Source organism: Aplysia californica, unplaced genomic scaffold, assembly GCF_000002075.1.
Source record: "Aplysia californica isolate F4 #8 unplaced genomic scaffold, AplCal3.0 scaffold00037, whole genome shotgun sequence".
In the NCBI taxonomy this organism is placed as follows: Eukaryota; Metazoa; Mollusca; class Gastropoda; order Aplysiida; family Aplysiidae; genus Aplysia; species Aplysia californica.
In genome coordinates, this window is record NW_004797307.1 from 1,889,870 (window position 1) to 1,896,944 (window position 7,075).

A 7,075-nucleotide genomic window follows, 5' to 3' on the forward strand; every position below is an offset into this window, starting at 1 on the left:
CCTTTTTCTGTCATGACCCCACGCTGATCATAGACTTTTTACTGGATGAAACCCTTGGATTTAGGGAAAAACCGTGGTTAGTTTACTACTTTGTAAATGTCTGTTTATGAATAAAATTGATCTTTTGCCTTAAATTGCAAGGCATGGTTTTTTTACTTGTAAATATCTGTTTTATTACAAAATTGATCTTTTTTTCTCAAAGTGTGTTGTTTCTGTTGCTCAAATTTATTCCTTTTTTTTTCCAACTACAAAAAAAAATGATGTGCATTTATTTTCTAGGAAAGGGATGTATAGCCAAAGTTTTTTCATTTGTAGCACTTGTAGGTCTAATGTACTTTAGACTGGGATATCCTAATGACCATGATCTATGTTTTTACTGAAAGTGGTCATGCTTGAGATCAATTTGACACTGAAGTCCTTGAGGGTGGGTGCACCTTTAGTACGATGGTACCACGTTGTGGTCCTAGAGAGAAGCCCGCAAGCTGTGCACACCCACAAGTGGAAGTGGAGCTTTTAAATGTTCACAATGTGGCAAACTTTTCTCTCTGCCAGAATTGGTCTCATCGGCCTCAGCAGAAGCCACAAGTCATTGTAACTCTTAATTCTCCTAATTCTTCTACTTTGCTGGAGAAATATTCTCCTCTGCGGATGTATTAATGTATTGGTCGTCATCATCAGGCATTGACAGATGTGCTATTATAATGTTTGACTTCAGAGTGGATGGCCTTGGTTTGAATCCCTCTCTGGCCGTTGTAAACTTGGGTTGTTTTGGGTAGAGTTACAAGCTTACCACACATTTGGCTCAGTCTTATCTGAGATGGATGTTGTTAAATTTGGAAGCCCCCGCCTCTTTGATAACTTTATAGTGTTGAAAGGAGCATTCATGAATCATAGTTGCCAGCCGATATATAAAATATGTATGTAATAGTTGAATGTTTTGAGAAATGAGTGTAAAAACATCCTTTAAGATCTGAGTGTATAGAAGTTCGTTTTTGTGTTGGAAAATGCTTATTCTGTGCTTTCTGTTTGTTCCTCGTGGACTTACTGATGCTGGAGAAAAATTATGAACGTTCAAGACTGGATGTGAGAATGATGCCAATAGGACAATTACCATAGTTTAGTTGGTAAGCTGTCAGAGTACATTGCATAGGGGTTACTTGGCCAGTGCCCACCATTTTGACCCACCACCGTGTATGTAGGTAGAGTCTGGTTTGTTTGTGTGTTGTTGTTGTTTTGTTTTGGTTTGATTTGTTTGTTGTTTTGTTTTTTTTTAGGAAAAGTTGTCGTCCATGGGCATTAATCTATACGGCGATGTATGAGACTATTGACTTGATGGCTTGTTCACTCATGTAGGCTTACTTTTCTAGAGTTTTATTAAACTTGTATTTTCGTGAACTTTGGAGAGTATTCGATCTGAAGTTTTTGTTTTCAATTAATGTAAGAGATGTTCCAGTTCACCGTCCGCAAGATCTACTTGTGTTTTTTCTACAAAGCTATTTGTGTTTAAAACCTATGTTCATGTTGGAATTGAATTTGTTTTAAAGCAATAAAGAAACGTAAAATGTTTTCAACAGCCTTTGTGCTTTTTGTTATGTGAGAAATTGTAGTCTTCTACACATATTGCTGGTGACGATATTCCGGTGTTCTCTTTGTATATACCTAAAGTATAACACGGATAGGTTGAACACAGAAGCCTCGAAATCCCGCATCCTTCGAACTGTGTCTGTCGTCCCTTTTTTTTTTTCTTCATCTTTTTGTGATATCCCTCGAGCTATGGATCCCTCGAACTACAGATGCCGGACCGGAAGAATTGGAGCTCTCCGTGTTATGCTATAATATGTATAGTGTCATGTTATGTGTTTTTGAACTCTCATCTCTCCTCTTTTTGCCCACTTTGCTATCACCTTGTCAACTGCTTAAGTAGTAGGGCAAGTTTCTACTGTAACTCTTTCTTTTACAAATATTATGGATAGCAGTTGGTATGGGCTTGTGGTCTAGAGGTACGGTGTTTGCTTTTCGTTCATAACATTTTTTATAAATGTTTGTTCGTCTTTTTAGCATAATGAAAATAGTGTGATCGTGTGCGGTTGCGAGCTCGGAAAGACTCTTACTAAAAACACGTCTGATTTTGTAGCGGTGAAACCTGTTGGCGCTTAAATGACCAAAATTGTGTCGATAGTGCCGTAAAACATCTACCCAGTCAATCAAAAATCTTTTCATTCTTTCAGAAGGTCTCGGGCTCACAACTGGCAAACGACACTCAACATTTTACATTAGACACAATGAAGAGTAATGTACACACACAAACCACCCCCACCCCCCTCCTCACTATCTCTCTCTCTCTCTCTCTCTCTCTCTCTCTCTCTCTCTCTCTCTCTCTCTCCTTCACACGCTCAGACAAAAACACACCTTCTCTTCCGTCTTACACTACACGCATACACATTTAATCTGTACTTATATTATTTATAGTACAATAGAAGTAAATTGAATATGCCAAAAAAATGAATTTCTTCTACAGTCCTAGATCTATAAAATTTAAAACGTAAGCACCCAGGCAGGTATGATTCCAATAAGGCGGCGTCTATTCGGACTCGAGTCTACTGACAGAATAGCCTCCCGTGGTGTGTGCAATCAGCGGGTGTGGTGTGGGCTGTCGGATCATGGATGTGAAGTGGACGGGCAATTCGACCTTGGACTTCCTCGGTTTCTATGATCTGACCAAAATTGTCGACTCAACTTAACAAAAGTATTACTTTGTCACGCACTTTGTGACGTCAAAGGTGAACAACAGTAACAAAATCTGAAATACTACCCAACAGAGGCAAGCAGAGTGGGGCAATGCAACAGAAAATGGACAGGGCATAGCTCTAGCACTAAGAGTTCGACAAACACTGTTGGAGATGTCACTGATTTACATAAACGATGGAAGACCTACAAGACTGGCAACGAAACCGGGAGATTCGGGTGGGGTTATAGATCTGGCTTTGGTGTCATCTGGGGCTACTCTCTTCACAAAGTGGGGCGTTTTAGGGCAACATGAAAGTGATCACCTTCCATGCATCGTAATGATCGAAGAGGGAAGTCGCAGACCACTAAGAAACAAGTACCGAAAGAAATCTTTTACTTACCAGAAAGACAATGATGCACCGCTAGGACAGCTGCGAAGTGAAGTATCCCGATAACCGAATAATCTGAGCTCAAAGCAGTTAGTTAAAAACTTGAAAATCAGTTTCAAAACAACAAAGGATCATAACTATTAATAGGTAGATCTAGTCTAAATTACCCGCTTTATTTGACGAGAAAGACAAAATTCATTGATCAATTGGAATTCCAGTTAAAAATTAAGAAGAAAAGGAGTATAAACCTTTCGAAAGTCAGTCATTCAAAGTAACAACAGTGGTCTACTAAAGGAAAAGCTTTTCCAATACCAACAGCATACTTTATATGATGTTCAAATTAAATCAGGACAAAACAATGTCATGGTCTGATAGCAAAAGCAACACTCCTTCTACAGCCTGAAGCAGGGGTATCAGCTCAAAATGTTACAGTATTAAAGTTATTAAAATTGTCATTTCTAGGGGACACAGTTAAATAAAATACCAATCAAAGTTTTAAAATGACAGCAGAAGAGTCAGTTTGTTTGTTTTTTTGTAAAGTGTTTTACGGCGCTCGCAACTGCATAAGGTCATATGAGCGTGCGGGACACACCTTATATTTCCAGTTGGTAGGAGATTTTGAATTTTGCCCGGTGGCGGCCGAAGCCTACTCTTATCGATTTTAGACCACCAAGGGATCTTTAACGTGCGCAACTTGCACACAGGCCCTCCGAGATTTTTCGCCCTTATCCGAGGTTTGGTGTAGATCTTTCCTACCAGAAGATCAGGGGTGTGGCAGAAAGACACCAGTTAGGAGGAGCCAAGGCGTAGCAGTAGAAAGGCTGCAGAAAGAGTCAGGAGCCCAGAGGAAGGGGCAAAGGAGGTGAGGGGGTGGGGGCAGAAAAAGGAGACGAAAGCAGACGACAGAACATTGCTAGAGAGCAGGAAATGAGGTGAAAGGAGATAAATTTAGAGAGCAAATTTTTCGGTCGCTACCCGGATTCGAACCCGGGACCTTTGAAATAGAGGTCAACACCTTAATCTCTAGGCCACTAGAGCCCCTTATCAAAGGTTTAAAATGACAGCCCCCAGAGTCAGTTTGGACAATCATCGACCAATAACTTTCAACAAATAAGTCGTGCTGAAATCGATAGGGGAGAGGTGTGCCACCGTGGGAGGATTTTTGAAAAAAACCCCCACGAAATAACTCAACTAACAAAGGACAAAATGCCTTGTATCAATCCAAACAACATAATTTATTGTGTTTAAAAACCAGTTATGAGCAGTACGGAACAACAGATTGAACGAAAATGATTGCACAGGGTGCTGAAGTCAACATATTCAAGTGGGGAGAACTGGGCCACAGGTGACATGTTACCTTGTCCCCGTCGTTTTACGCAAAAACATTTTTGAAATTATGCAAACTGAGCCCAAAAATGCTTTTTTCTTTGTTTGTTTTTTGTAAAGTGTTTTACTTAAGGCGCTCGCAACTGCATAAGGTCATATGAGCGCGAGGGACACACCTAACATTTTCAGTTGGTAGGAAATTTTGAATTTTGCTCGGGTGGCGGTCGAAGCCTACTCTTATCGATTTTTAGACCACCAAGGGATCTTTAACGTGCGCAACTTGGACACGGGCCCTCCGAGATTTTTAGCCCATGTCCGAGAAGGCTAGGTGTAGATCTTTCCTACCAGAAGATCAGGGGTGTAGCTGAAAGACAGCAGTAAGAAGAAGCGAAGTAGTAGCAGTAGAAAGGCTGCAGAAAGAATCAGGAGCCCAGAGGAAGCGGCAAAGGAGGTGAGGGGGTGGGGCAGAAAGAGGAGACAAAAGCAGACGACAGAACATTGCTAGAGAGCAGGAAAGGAGGTGAAAGGAGACAAATTTAGAGAAGAAAATGTTTCGGTCGCTACCGGAATCGAACCCGGGACCTTTGAATGAGAGGCCAACACCTTAACCTCTAGGCCACGAGAGCCCCCTATGTGCCTCCGTTGTTTAGAAGAAAAAAAAACGAAAAAAAACAACAACAAACTTTATTACACCAAAGTCACCTCTGAGATTCCACGCTGAAGTCTGAAGAGACTAATTAATACGCTAAGTTCCCTACATTTTAGAATCTTAGGTCATACTTTAGAAACCTACAGTGCAAAAAAAACCCTTCATAGTGATCATAGATCATCCACGCTCATGTACATTACATACGGTCACATTAATCCTTTTTTTAAACAAAGATTACCCACTAATTACCTCAGAGAGCAGAGCAAATGCAATGCTGCAGCAAATCAAAAACACTCATGAATATAGCACGTTATTTAATAGTGCATTCTGCATTTTGTTGTATAATGTTTTCCTTTCCAAGTTCCACTTTAAGAAATTTGAATTGAAACATGTGTATGAAATAGAAATAAATACATAATGTAACGAAATTATGATTCCTTTCTTTTATTTATTATTATTTTTTTTTTGGTTAACTCTTCTTAAGCGTCCCAAAACGGCGCGTCTTTCAGCATTGTGGAAAGACCAGAACGCTCGCACCCAAAGGGTTAAACAGTCGGTAATTCGCTACCCTAGAATTACAAAGTTCTGTCTGCTCAGTGTCTAGTTTGGGGACATTTGAAGTTTAAAAAATTTACATTTTACAACATGATCAATCTTTTACGAAATCAATTGTTTGAATATGTTGAAAACAGATGTTGACGATCCGTACAGCTGTAACATTAAATTTTATGAGAAATATGATATTGCCACTTAATGACTTTCTTACCGACAACCCTGTCGAAGTCTGAATAATTACGTCCTTCAGTGGTGATGCTTGGTGAGTAATCTGTTTTATTACAATAAAGCTAAGGTTAAAGCCGACGGTTTGGGGGGGGGGGGGGGGGGATAGAGGGAGTCCCTCATGATACATACATAATTTTATAGCCATGTTCGTGTACGAGTCTATCAATTTAATTCAAAAGTGCATGTATGTGCATGTGTGTGTGTGTGTGTGTGTGTGTGTGTGTGTGTGTGTGCGTGTGTGTGTGTGTGTGTGTGTGTGCGTGTGTGTTAAGAGTGGGTTTGTGTGTACACGTAAGTTGGAGACAGAGTATGAAGTGGTCGTTGACATTTACATCGCAATGTTGTAATAATTGCAGATGTTTAATTAACGCCCCCATCAATACAATTACAATCATTTAGGATGCGGGGTACTTCAGCCCTGCCTGTCAGGACCAACCCGGCCTTCGCTTTCCTCTGTATACCTTTATTCTTCCCCCAACTCTCCTCTCTTCTACTCCTCTCTCCTTTCTCATACCATCTTCTCTCTTCAACACTAGTCTCTTCAGTCTTCTTTTTATACCTCCAGTCTCCTCCAATAAGATCACGTTATTACAATATAATGTGTTGCATGATGTTGAAATCAGGCGCTCGTCAAAATAACGGAATTAAAGAAATCGACATTTTTCAGCCAGTCTGGAAATTCTTATCGAAATATTTTGTTTTGGGATCAATAACTGTTATGCCCATATGTTGTTGTTATCGATCCAGCAACAGCTGGGCTCTCGCCCTTCTGTCCAATGCCAAGTAGCGATAAATGCAGGTTTGCTCCAGTTGCTGTAATGTTCCGTAGAGTGTGTTGTTGATGTTAGGTCTCGGAGGGAGAAGTGTAGATCTGATGTCATTTAGGGCTGTACAGTGGAAAAGGTGGCGATCCAGTCTCATAAGCCTAGACACACAAAAGACACATAGGGGAAAGTTCTAGTTTATACCCATATAACAACTCATGCTTTCGTGGACTGTACTAACAAATTTTGATCAAAGACACAAATGTAAATTAGGAGTTAGTTTTCAGGGACACGACAATTTTAGATATCTCCGAACTAGGACGTCGTTTTTCCAGCTAATTTTATCTCTGACACCAGGTGATCTGTACCTCCTTCAATCGCAAATGTCGACATCTATTCTTAACTGTGAGAGAGGTTGTTTGGGGGGGGGGGGGGGT